The sequence below is a fragment of the Pinus tabuliformis genome, chromosome Q, assembly GCF_031772625.1.
Source record: "Pinus tabuliformis cultivar Carrire ecotype Pingquan chromosome Q, CPIR1, whole genome shotgun sequence".
NCBI classification, from domain to species: domain Eukaryota; kingdom Viridiplantae; phylum Streptophyta; class Pinopsida; order Pinales; family Pinaceae; genus Pinus; species Pinus tabuliformis.
The window spans coordinates 644,624,245-644,638,044 of NC_142296.1; the positions used below are offsets into that span (position 1 = coordinate 644,624,245).

At 35.5% G+C, this 13,800-nt stretch overlaps 1 pseudogene; it reads right to left on the bottom strand.

The window, feature by feature from the left end:
- The window catches only part of LOC149221130 (CO(2)-response secreted protease-like), a 39,789-nt pseudogene that overhangs the window by 22,056 nt on the left and 3,933 nt on the right, over window positions 1–13,800 (bottom strand).

The following is a 13,800-nucleotide window of genomic DNA, read 5'->3' on the forward strand; positions in this document are numbered from 1 at the left end:
CACATAAAGGCCTCAAACCTCTAAGCTGCTTAAATCTTAACTCGCAGGTGCATCCACACTTACTCTATGTTATCCTTTAATGTTGGGCTTAACCTAATATCCTTTGTGCTACTATTTTGGGACCACAAACGATTTCAGCATGACCTAGCTTGACTCAAGTTGTTTCGAGGCTCCATCACAATTTCTAGACTGAATCAATTCAGGTACCTAGCTCTATTATGGGGTTTGAACACCTTTACATTGAATGATTTTTATAAAGGCCCAAATGGTCAAGGTCTGTTTGGGACGAACTGCATCTTTTTTGGCCCATTCAGAGGTCTAAATTATTTTGGTGATAAAATAATTTTGTTCGGTGCCAAACAACATCCTCCCAATCTAATGAAACTTGATTGGTTTAGGGTTCGTTAGTCCCTCCCAGCACAGACCCCTCCTTTGCACATAGTTCCAATGATGAATTAATATTTCTCCATACCTAAACTCCTTTATCTCTTCCACACTCAATCCTGACTTCGTTTCCATCATTTCAATGGGAGTTAACTTGCGATGAATGCGTAGAGTACCAACCCTATAAGCCTCGTTCATAGTAACGACAATCACTTGCTATTCTAAAAAATTTCTCATGATGGATACAACATAAAAACACAACATGGCTTGTGAAAAATAAACAGCAACTGTCTCAAAATGTAGGCTACATATATATTTGAAACAAAGATTACATATACAACCTCTCAAGGCCTAAGGCCTTCTCAGCCTAATCTTACATTGTACTAGACACCCCCTTTGACATGTTTGCAGGTTGCCCATATAAAGGAAAATAAAACCCTAATATAATGAGGAATATCATCCTCTATCACCTCATGCCTTCTAGAGGGTTACAATATTTGTTTACAATTTAAGAAAATGAGACGAAGTTGTGTCCTCATCCTATAGTTGCAACATTGTGCCTTCTGAAGGCTTCCAGGAACCAAATATTATTTGGGGGGGGGGGGGTGTTTCCCCTGCATCAACACCAATCATTGTAATAGAGGAAGTAATATACCTTATGATAGTGGGTCATTGCCAAAGCTAGGGGTTCTTTATCAGCACAAAGGGCTACTTTTATAGAGGCCCTAAGAGGGAGCACTTCCCATATCCTTTGTTTCTGAAAACATTGGGAATATCATATTTATTGGGAGCTTATTTGATTCCCTTTTTTCTGATGACCAAAACAAATGGGGTTGGGCACTTTATTTGTTGGGTTCATTTCTCTAGTCTATTCTACCATTAAAACATATTCAATTATAGTTTTGGCAAGACTGTAGAGGGGAATATTTGGTGTTCTTCCTATCCTAAATATCTTAATGAGATTTTGAGAATGATATTGATATAGGTGGCTCCAGAGAGGCAAAAAAAGTCAAGGTATTTGGATTTTTTCAAAACCATGACCAAAACATAGAGCTCGTCATCCTGATTCCTATAGGAATTTACATAAGTTTCTCTCATAAACGGTCACCCTACAAATGACCCTCCATGCTCTTTAAATGGAGATCATGGATCAATTTGGTGTTAAGCCACGGATCAAGTGTCGGTAATACCGAGGAGAGAATGAACCGTCAGATCACTTCATGTCTAGAACATATCGTGACTGCCAGATTGTAAGTTACAAAAAGTACATATTAAAGAAACACAATTTACCTAACTATACACTAGACCAAGTTATACTTAACTCTTTCCTATGTGTCGGAATATCCTAACATCCCCCCTTATGAAAAACTTGGGATAGGATTAAATGATGTACAAATATGACACAGTAGGAGAAGGAAGGAGGCATTAGAGCGTATCCCCACTTAGTGACAACTTCCTAAACTCCAACCATAAATCAAAGTTTAGTAAACTTCACCTCTGTGAGAGCCTTTGTAAAGATGTCTACATGTTGATCATCTGTTGAACAATATTGCACTTCAAGAACATGGTCATGAATGAGCTTTCTGATGAAGTGCATGTGTAGTTCAATGTGTTTGTCGCGCTAATGTTGGACTGGATATTTTCATAGTTGAATGTCACTTTGATTATCACACTAAACTGTAGTCAAAGCTGAAAGCCAAACTCTGACAGGATCTGACAAAGACACAGGGATTCCTTACTAGCTTCTACGGTGCCACGATACTCTGCTTCTGGTGAAGAAAGAGAAATACTTCTGCTGCTGATGTCCAGAACCAAGAGTGAAGACATAACCTGCAGTAGACTTCCGATCATCAGGGTCACTAGCTCAATCGGAATCAGTGAAACCAACCAATAGAGGAGATGCTTTTGCACTGTAATGAATCCCAAACTGAACTGTACCTCAAACATAATGAAGTATTCTTTTAGCTGTATTCCAATGAATTTCATGTGGGTTTTGCATAAACCGAGCAATAAGACCAATAAAAAAGGAAAGGTCAGGACAGGTATGGGTCAGATACAAAAGTTTTCCTACAAGCTGATGGTATAAGGTAGCATCAAACTTCAGGGGAAGTAAAAGTGACTGAAAGTTTGGCTCCAGAATGAAAGGGAGAAGGGGTTGGCTTACAGTCTTCCATGTGAAAGTGGCGTAAAATATCATAGGAATACTTGGACTAGGAAAGGGAAATACCTTCCTTGGATTGCAAGACTTGAAGACCAATAAAATAATGCAAGTGTCCTAAGTCTGTGATTTCAAACTGCCTTTTAAGGATGTACTTCACATGGTTTATAAGGTTGGGATCACTACCAGTAGGGATCAGATCATCAACAGAAAGAACAAGAATGATAAGATACTTACCCACTTTCTTGGTGTAGACAATATTGTCATAATGACACCTAGAAAAGCCAATATCTAAAAGAAAACTATCCATTTTGGCATACCAAGCCCGAGGGGCTTTCTTGAGACCATAAAGGGATTTCTAAAGTCGACATACAAGGCTGGAGTTTGTTTCTATAAAGCCAAGAGGTTGTTCCATATAGATTTATTCATGCAAGTCCCCATGCAAGAAGGTAGATTTAACATCCATCTGATGGACTTCTCATTTGAAAGAGGCATCAAGGGAAATAACAAGGAGGATAGAGTTCACTTTGGCCACAGGGGAGAAGGTTTCAGTATAGTCAATGCCTTAAACATGTGAAAAACCCTTAGCAACAAGACGAGCTTTATGTTTATCAATGTTTCCATATGGTCCAAACTTGGTTCTGTAAACCCATTTGCATCTAACAAGTTTTCTTCCCTTTGGAAGAGGAACAAGATCCCATGTATCATTTTCCAATAATAAACAATATTATTCATTCATAGCTATGTCCCAATCTAGATGGCCTGAAGCTTCTGTAAAGGTGTCATGATCATAATTCGCTGAAGCTTGAGCCAATAAAGAAGAGGCTCTATCGAACTGAGAATGTGTACATCGTTGATTTGTAGGATCACCTGCAAGATCACCTGCTGCATCCCGAGTAGCACGAACCCATTTTGGAAGTTGAGGAGATGAAGGAGGATCCCGAGAAGGTGGGGGAGGATTGTCGTCCTCGCTTTCATCATCTGAAGAAGAAATATTTTCAGAAGTAGAAGGGATAGAGAGAGGTGGCACATCCGCCGAACTAGGCTCGTAGGCCAATATATTTTCAGCAAACTTTACATCTCTTCTAATGATAATATTTTTGGACTTAGGTGGAAGAAGTCTATATCCTTTGACATCTTCAGAATATCCAACAAAAATACATTTTTCACTCTTAAGTTCTAAGGATTTATGTTTCCCATCGGGAATATGGGCCCATGCTTGGCTTCCAAAAACATGAAAGTGACTTACATCTGGTTTAATTCAGCTCCATGCTTCTTTTGGAGTGATATTCTTTAAAACCTTAGTAGGAATGTGATTTACTATGTAATTTGCACAGTTGATTGCTTCTACCCAAAAATTAAGACTAAGCCCTTTAGATTGAAGCATACAATTAGCCATTTCCTTTAAGGTGTGATTCTTCCTTTCAGCTACACCATTTTGTTTTGAGGTATATGGAACAATATGTTGCAATTGTTCCATGCTCAGTGCAAAAGTTAATGAATTTGTTGTTAACATATTCTCCGCCATTATCAGATCTTAGCTTAAGAATTTGATGTCCAGATTGTTTCTCAACAAAGGCCTTAAAGGCCAAGAACATGTTAAAGACTTCACTCTTGAGTTTTAAGAAGTATACCCATTTGTGTCTGGAGAAATCATCAATGAAAGTTAAGAAATACTTGTAGGCATAGAATGAAACAACTAGAAGTTGACCACATATCAATCGAATAGAAGTAGAATCATGAGCAATGCCAGTAGCTAAAATCTGGTCTAGGATCTCTAGCCTTGAAAATTACAACATCATGAGGTGACAATTCAATGATTTTACCTTCACCTGAATGAGTTATCTAATATAAAAATACAAGGTTACAAGATAAGGTAGGAACACATAATACATCATTAAATTGACCATTGTCTAGATGAATAGTTCTAGTCCCTACAACACTAAGATATCTATCATCACCAACATATATATTTTGGTGTTACAATCATCTAAAGAAGAAAACAGGGCTTTGTTTTTGGCCATGTGATAAGAAGCTCCAGAATCAATGAGCCACTCATGAGAATGAGAAGAAGAAGATACATTTAGTGCATAACCAGATTGAGATGCTTGACAACCACATGCAGAAAGTGTTATTCCTGAAGATGAAGTTGAAGTTGAAGAGTGCTCCAAATGGATGTTATGCTTCTTCATTGTTGCTTCCAAGGCTTCCATCTTCTTAAAGCATTTGGATTCTAAGTGGTCATCTCGATTACAAAAGTTGTAATGTCTATCAGTCTTCTTCCCTTTGTTTTTATTTGCCTTATCATTTTGTTGAATTGATTTTTCATTTTGAGACTGAAATTGCCTAGGACCCTTTTTTGATTTAGGACCATTCTTTTTAGGATACTACTTCTTATGATTCTTTGAATTTGGTTGCTGCTGGGCTGCTAAGGCTTTCTTAGAAGAGTTTCCAGTATTAAGAAGACCAATATGTAAGAGTTTTTCTTGTTCTCTTATTAAAGAATCACAAAAGGCATCAAAAGAGGGGGACTTGTAGGCTTGTCCTTGAGAAATAAAGGCTTCTCTATTAGAATGGAAGGTGGAAACAAACACAAAGTAGGCTCGTCCTAACTTAGTAAGAATGGAATAGATAAGGCTACCATCTTCTTTCTTAACCTTAACACCTTCCAAGAGAAGTCTAAGGGTCTTGAAATTGGACAAAAAATCTTCTATGGAAGAAAAATTATTGGGGTCCAACGTAAGCAACTCATTTTCAAGTTGATGGGCTCTAATTTCATTTTCAATTCCAAAAACTTTATTGAGTTGTTTCATTGCTTCATCAGGGGTATCAAGTTCTACAATATGGAATCTAAGGTTTGGAGAAATAGACATCTCTATTAGGCCATATGCTTTATCTTGATTACTTTCCCATTTGACTGCCTTATCTTCATCTTTAGGTTTAAATTCTTGGCTTGAGGCTATTCTATAATGACCTTTACTTCTAAGTAAATCCATAGTGTAGGACCACCATTGGAAGTAGATGGTGTTGTCAAGAATAACTTGGCATGGAATTTCCATTTTAACAGAAACTGAAGCTATAGATGATGAAACTAAGTGTTCTAATGGAAAAATCTTGAAAAATTAGGCTGATTCAAAAAATGGCTCTGAGAACAGCTTCTAGATGAAGAAGTTGTGACTTCTTAAAGAAACTTTGTTGAAGATGCTGACGAAGTACGTGAATGTGCAGAAGTGAATGATAATGTTATAATTGTTTTTTAACCCTCCCCCCCTTCCAAACTTAATCTAATTAGCTCATTTAAAAAAAAAAATCGTGTGACCCACTTTTATAAATAAGTGAAAGTCACTTTTACAATGGTACTTTATGAGCTACCCACTAAATTGTAAGTTAAATAAAAGATAAAGAGACTTTAGAATTATAAGTGACTCAGTTTTTATAATGGGTGGGAACACTTTTATATAAAGTAACTTTAAAACATAAGTTACATGTGCTTTTTGAAAAAGTAACTCAACAAAAAGAAAGACCTAAACCCAAGACCTCTATTCTCATAAAGTAACTTTGGATCAAGTGAGCTAGTTTAAAAGGTTAGTAATTTTTGGAGTGCGTGCTTACTTGAGAAAACCTTTTTGCATAAAAAAAAAACCACACAAAACAAAACGGACATGGAAAAAAAACCGAACCTTATGTCTTGAACTTAGATTTCATCGAAAACTATCCGAGATCACACTAAGGCACGGCGGAAAAGAGCATACGCATGAGAAAAATCCTTCCTTTCTATTTTTTATTTGCCCAGATCGCATAGAGTCGTGGAGCAAAGAGCATACATAGAAATGAAAGTTATGGATCCAGTAATAAAAAACAAAGAGATAAATAAACCGAAATAAACAGAGAGAGAGAAATAACTAAAACTGCAAATAAAGACTGTATACCTCCATATCTTAAAAATGACGTAGCTAGGGCTACCAGAAACATTTTCGCGTGAAACGAAAGGGGTTCCTCACTCGAATATATGCTCCTAACATAATAAAGCAGTCATCTCGGCCCAAAAATGATCATAAACAGTAGATCTTGGAAACAATAGCCGGATGTAGTTGTACCGGCTTCGGATTTGGATCACCAATGGATGCGGCCCTCAAACAGCTCTGATACCATGTAGGAATTTACATAAGTTTCTCTCATGAACGATCGCCCTACAAATGACCCTCCATGGTCTTTAAATAGAGATCATGGAGTAATCAGGTGTTAAGCCACGGATCAAGTGTCAGTAATACTGAGGAGAGAATGAACCATCAGATCACTTCATGTCTAGAACATATCATCACCGTCGGATTGTAAGTTACAAAATGTACACACTACAGAAACAAAATTTACCTAACTATACACTATACCATGTTATACTTAACTATTTCCTATGCGTCGAAATGTCCTAACAATTCCAACGACATAGACGACACTCAAATCCGAATTTGTATGTGCAAGTTATTCACAGTCAAAGTTCAGGTCAAAAGGACTAGTACTTTTGTCGCTAGCTAAAGTCGGAGGCTCACCAAATATAGTGGAACTGCCAAATTTGGCGACTATGAACCGAGCAATAATTTGGCACTTTGTGGTGTATGCAACTGATGAAATTGTCGCCTCTTTAATTTTCCAGTAACCCTTAAAAATCAGTCGATGGTTTTTGAATTATTTTTTTATAATAAAAATAATAATTAAAAAAGAGGTGGTGGGCCACCACCCCTACCAAACCCAAACCAACCAAATATATATTATAAATATATAGGGGCCAACAGGCCTAATGACCCATCCACCATATGATAATTTGGTTTCAGCACGGATTGAACTCGCCCGATCGATTTGACCGGCCCACCCTATGGGTGGCCCTATCAACAGTTATTTAAATAAATGTCAATGCACCAAACCAAACAACCACGACCCACAAATAACACAACGCCAAAACAGAATGCCAGATAGGGAGGTCGCGAGGTACTAAACCGAGGCCACCCCCGTTTTCTAGCTCCTTTTGTTCTTTGTCTCGATGATTTCTTTTGTTTTTCCTCTTCTATAAATTGTATGCACATGTGGTTTTCATGCTCTCTTAACATGCAATTTTGAATACTTCAATGAAGTAAAATATCATAGATCAAGTGGTATCAAAGTGGTCTGACATTTTTATCAAGGATTGTGAATGCCATCATGAGTGAGATTGAACATGAAATTAGAAGGGAAATGGAGAAGAACCAATATATCTGTGAGGTGTTCTACAAGATGGGAAGCATGGTAGATATATTGTTTGCAGATAATGAGGAGAAAGTGGAAAAAGAGGAACAAGAGAAAGAGAGAGTAGAGGACAATTCTCCATCTCCATCTTCGGGTGAATATTCTTCTTCTTCATTTTCTTCTCATCATTCAAATGAATAGATCAACAAGAGCCTTCAAGCAAAGAATGTTGAATTAAGGAGATTTCTACAAGAAGTAGAAGAGCAGAAGAAGAGATTACACTTCCAATTATGAGCCACAGAAAAGGCCTCGGAAAGGTTGAAGTGAAATGAAGGCTTAGAAAATCCATCATTACCTGCTTCAAAATCAACAACTGAGGTAAACAATGTTAATAGTTGTTTAGTTCCATTTTCACATGATGTTATTTCTATTGGGAGCATTGAGATACCTCTTTCAGGAACTGGCATGAGACTCCTCACTAAGATGGGGTACATTGAAGGAGAGTGCTCGAAGGAAACAAAAGAAAGGGGTTCTTTGGATAAATAATCCAAGCCATTTTTAAAGCCATCGAGGAAAGAGAATGTTGATAAAAAATCACAATCTTCTTGTGATAGTGAGCATTGCAAAAGAAGAGGTAAGGCATGTTCTTTTCGCCAGGAATGCACCAAAGACATACCAAGCGAGGTATAAAATGTTTTGATATTCTAATGTTCCTTTTGATTACAAGCAGATTGATAATGGTGAGTGGAATTCGTGGCATAGAAATCCATGTACTTTTTTTGGCTTGTATAACCATGTTGTTGTAAGTGTTGGAAAAGAATGGTAGTGAGGAAGAGACCACAACATGAAGGCACTTCTCCACATCAAGGTAGGAATAAGGTTAGGAAAGTCTGGAGGAAAAGGAATTTTTGCAGCCATCTCGGTAATAAGTAAATTTGAGCATATTTCCTCAACATGGAATCCAATAGGAAGGATGATATGGGGTTCATTTGCAAGAAGGTATTATTAAGACAAAGGAGAGAGTGAATGGTAAGTGATGTTGTTTCCATGAGGATATACTTCAAATGCATACATACTCTACTCATTTCTGGATGTGAACCTTTAAATTTTAAGAGGAAACACATGTTCTTAATCATTAGAGGAACTCACTGCACACTTATCACACTTATAGACATGTCTATTTCAAAATAGGCCTTCCACAATTTTAATTTATTTATGAGTAATTATTAGGCGGATGGTAGGGATTTAACCTCCATGAATATGTTGAAATATTCATAGTAGTAATTATAGATCAAAGGTTAAGATTTATCTCCAAGTTACCTATGATCTTTTAATTGATTTATCTCAAATTAATTAATTAAAAATAATGTCATATCAACACATGTAATATTAGGCATGTGATATTGATAATCCATGTTATTGACAATCATATTGTAAGAAGAGTTATTTACACATTAAGATTTTTCATGGTAAAGTGGAAGTGAATCTTCACGGTTAAGAATATTTTTACGTTCTTTATAAAATGAATATATGTTTAACTAATATATTAATTATTTTCTAATAATAATAATAATATTTAAAATTCCTCTAACAATTTGGGTCTGTTGACCAACGAACGTTCTGTCAAGGCGTTTGTGTCGTTGCGCAGGTCACAGGTTCAATCCTAGCTTTACCCGTGCTCTGTTCTTGGGAGGTGGGCAGTTATACCTGAGGGTTATAGTGGCAGCTGACGGGTATAAACCTTGTGTCACGCGAGTATGAGAGCAACTGTAGTTACCGATTCCTCCAAATACAAAAAGGATAAAACAAATAAAATTTAAAATTTAAAATTTAAAATAAAATTATAATTTAGTTAATTTTTATGTTCTTTTTTTTTTAATTAATTTGAGCAACATTGTGATGTATAATGAGGCAAGTGCTATATTCTTATTATGAATTTAATTTATAATCTACTCTAATTATTGCTTCATATATCTTTTAAATAAACAAAGAATCTCTTAACACACCTTACTTAAAGGATGGATATATATTATTTTTTCATAATGATCCTTGGGCAAGCCGGCTCAAAGAGGCCACACACCCAAACTACTCATATGATGGAGCCTAACCCTAATGGACCCCAAGAGAATTGAATTCATACCTCATGACATAAGTTAAACTTTAATCTTATTTTTATACCTGTCCAAAGGAGGGTTATATTATTTTTGGCTTTTGGAAAAACAAATTGACTTCTATTAAAACCAAAAATTGCTATAAAATTTTAATAATGTTTTTCAAAAAATTATATTAAAACAAATATTTGAAAATGGAATGTTTTTACTTTTTATTTGTTTACAAATGAAATTTCTAATTTTTCATTAGTTTTTGACAGGTTTATGTGATTTAAAATGCATTTATCATATAACAAAAAAAAACAAACAAACAAACAAACAAACAAACAACAACACTAATAATTACACCTCACACAAATTTAACAGTTATTGTGTTGGTCGGAACAATTGCCATCTATACGGGTAGATTCTCCATCTTAAAAATATAACCACTTCAATTTTATTCGGAGGCGATGAATTTATGCCAGCCATGTGGAGGGGTTGTCGAAGTCCCTTCGATGAGTTGTCTGCTTGCAAATGGGAGGAGGCCCAAACATCATGGGACATTTTCTATAGTGTGAGGTTCGAATCTCACGCCTGTCAATAATAACTTGAACAAATGTCATGTTTGTGCCCTCATCATAGTCGGAGGAACATGTGGACAGAAAATTGCAATCACGGGAGAAGCGGTTAAGAACAAAGTTAACACATGAGCGTCAGGAGCAGATGCCAAAACACAGAAACACATGATACTGTCGTCATCCATGCCAAAACACAGAAACACACAATACACAAATTTCCATGAGGACGATTATCATACAACATAACATTAAACCCGATACTTTTACAAAGGTCATCACCAGCTCTTTCTAGCCATATGCTTATTATGTCCTTATTTTTTTTAGGCGTAATCTAATTTATAGATTAAATGGCCTTTTTCACCACATTTTTTCTGGTTAATTTTCACCAAAATCTGATGGAGATTTTTAAAAACTTGAGTTTAAATTGTTTAATCTGCATAATTCGAGCACCCTAGGGGTTTTACAGGGTGATGAATCCATTTATGCATTCAAAAATGTATTTTAAACAACAAAAAAATTTGAAATTGTATTTCCAGATTTTAGTAAATTCTGGTGAAAAAGGTTATTTCGTCTATAAGTTACACTACACCATTTTTTTAAGCTTCAAGGTTAAAAACACTTTTACAAAGCTCATCACCAACTATTTCGAGCGATATGATTATTATATCCCAATAATTTTAAGCTCCAAGGTTAAAAACGCTTTTACAAAGCTCGTCACCAACTCTTTCTAGCAATATGATTATTATATCCCTATAATTTGAAGCTTCGATGTTATTGCTTAGTTTTTATGTGATTTAATGGTTGAAATAAGTTGATATTGAAATCTTTAAAATATTATTTTAATTTTATTTTATAATATTTTTATACCAAGCCAAAAATATTAGTTTTTAATATTATATTAATTAAAATTATATATAAATATATATATATATATATATATATATATATATATATATATATATATATATATATATATATATATATATATATATCAATTATTTTTTTGCATAAAAAGTAAATATTAAGTAGCAACATTGCATATTACACTTATTTATTTCAACTCTTTTCATGTCACTTAAAAGTCCCAACCAACTCTCACCACCTATTATTTGAACAATCTCTCCATATATGGATCAAAATGATAGTCTTAAAAAAATGAATAAAGAGATCCTTGAGCATCGACGATTCTCCGCACTTTTATTTGATACGAATATTCAAATTCCTCGCTCCCCCTTCCTGACTTCTCATATTTTGATGCTTTGTGGGAGATCTCCCTTCATCCTATTTCTATGAGAAATTAAATTTTATAATTAAATTTACTCTGCTTTTTACTTTAAACAGTGAGTAAAGCAACATTCTTCTTTTTTCTATTACTTTATATTAATAAATTATTATTTATTAAAATATAGGAAAATTTACCAAATAGATAAAACATCGAACAAATTGAGAAATCTAAACCGGATATTTTGATAAGCTTTCATAGGGAGATTTAATGTCATATGGAATAAAGGGTTTATTATTTTTTTAGCTAAAAAGGTGTAACTAATTTATTTAAATGGATGAATCTGGAATTTGAGGTGAGAAACATTATGTTGTTGTCCTTGGTGGAGAACATAAGTGATACTGATTTTTCAAAAAGAAAAAATCAACAAATTGCTATTAAAAGTTGTTTATATATGTATAATAGCCAATATATATTCCAAATCTCTTTCCTAAATCATGGAATACCATAAATAAGATAGCAGGGTATGTAGGACCGCCCAGTATCCTCGTAGGGAGCTTCATAAATGGCCCAAAAATAGGTAATCACTCATTACAAAGCGGGTTAGTAGATCCCATCATAAAACTAAAGGTAAAGGGCCCAAAGCCTGCAAACTAAAAAATTGTCAGAAGATGCTCTGACCAGCTTGGATGTGCATGGGATGCTCCAATAGGCCTCATCACACATATACGATCAAAAAATAAACAAATACATCCATTAGAATGCTCTGATCGACTTGGACGCACCTGGAGATGCTCCAACAAGCCCCATTACAAGCATATGTGCAAAAAAAGTCCACTAGTGCTGAAACCCCCCAAAAAAATAACCCAATAGGGCACATAGGCTCGCTAACAAGTCCTAGAGGGAGCACACAATATGGCCCAAACAACAGACTATAACATATTTACCTACGGATCTTACAACCCCGAAATAGAACTTGAAAATGAAAGGTACAAGGCCCTTAGGCAGAACCCATCAAGGTTTCAAATGATGTAGAGTCAAAACCCTGAGACAGGGCAGACACTGATCTAGAAGCCACAAATGAAACCTGAAAGTAGGCAACACGAAAAATAAGCCACAAAGCTTGAAGTAGACCTACAGAGGCACTAATAACTAGAACCATGAGTATGGCGGAAAGTGGCGAAACCCAGGACAAAGAACATGCCACAAGGCCTAGCGAGAAGATGACGACAACCCCTGACCCTGACGAAACACAATGGAAAACCATGTCAAACAACTATGACGATAGAAACATAAGAATTCAGAACCCTAATCCCATAAAAACCTTGAAACACCCCACAAAAGCACTGCACACAGAGTACTCGCAATAAATATATACACCCCTAAGGAAAAGGAAGACAACCACTAATTTCATGGACGAGGAGGCATGATCCAGGGGAGTGAGGGTGACTAGGGTTCCAACCGACCCACTAAGATAAATAATATTATTATGTTTTCATTTCATCGCCTTTCAACACATATACAAGAATAATGAATCAACTAATTTATGGTTTGAAGGAAGAGATAGCAGTGGAGCTTGGAGAATGGTCTAAGAGAATTTCTACATCCATCTTTTTATTTTCACTGAAATTTAGTTGCCATAAAAATGAATGTGCCAATGTTTTCCATTAAAAGCTATGTGAATGAGTCCATAACCTACTGAATAAAATCACACAATAAATGTTGTTCTAGTTCCATGAGAGGAGTCTCCATTACCAAAGAGGCATATGCATCTCCATATCCTACATTTACTGAGCTATATGGTGCAATCCCATTCCATTAACATTGTTTTGTACCACATAAACTTATGCATTGCTTCTATTTGACTGCCCATTATCGACATGAAAACCCTTGTTTCTTCCTTCGATTCCCTTAAGCCTTAAATGTGAATTCTAAGTTCAATACATCATGTTGCAATATACCTTTTGCAACATTATTTTCACATTGTTTGAACCTCTATACAAACCCCTTAATCTCAAAGAACTCATTGTTTACTACAGTAGTGAAAATGTTGCAATGCTTACCCTTAACTTTGTAACAAGAACCAACTATTAGATAAGCCCTAACTATGTTAGAAAAGAAAACCTTAAAACTAACCAAAAAAACAAA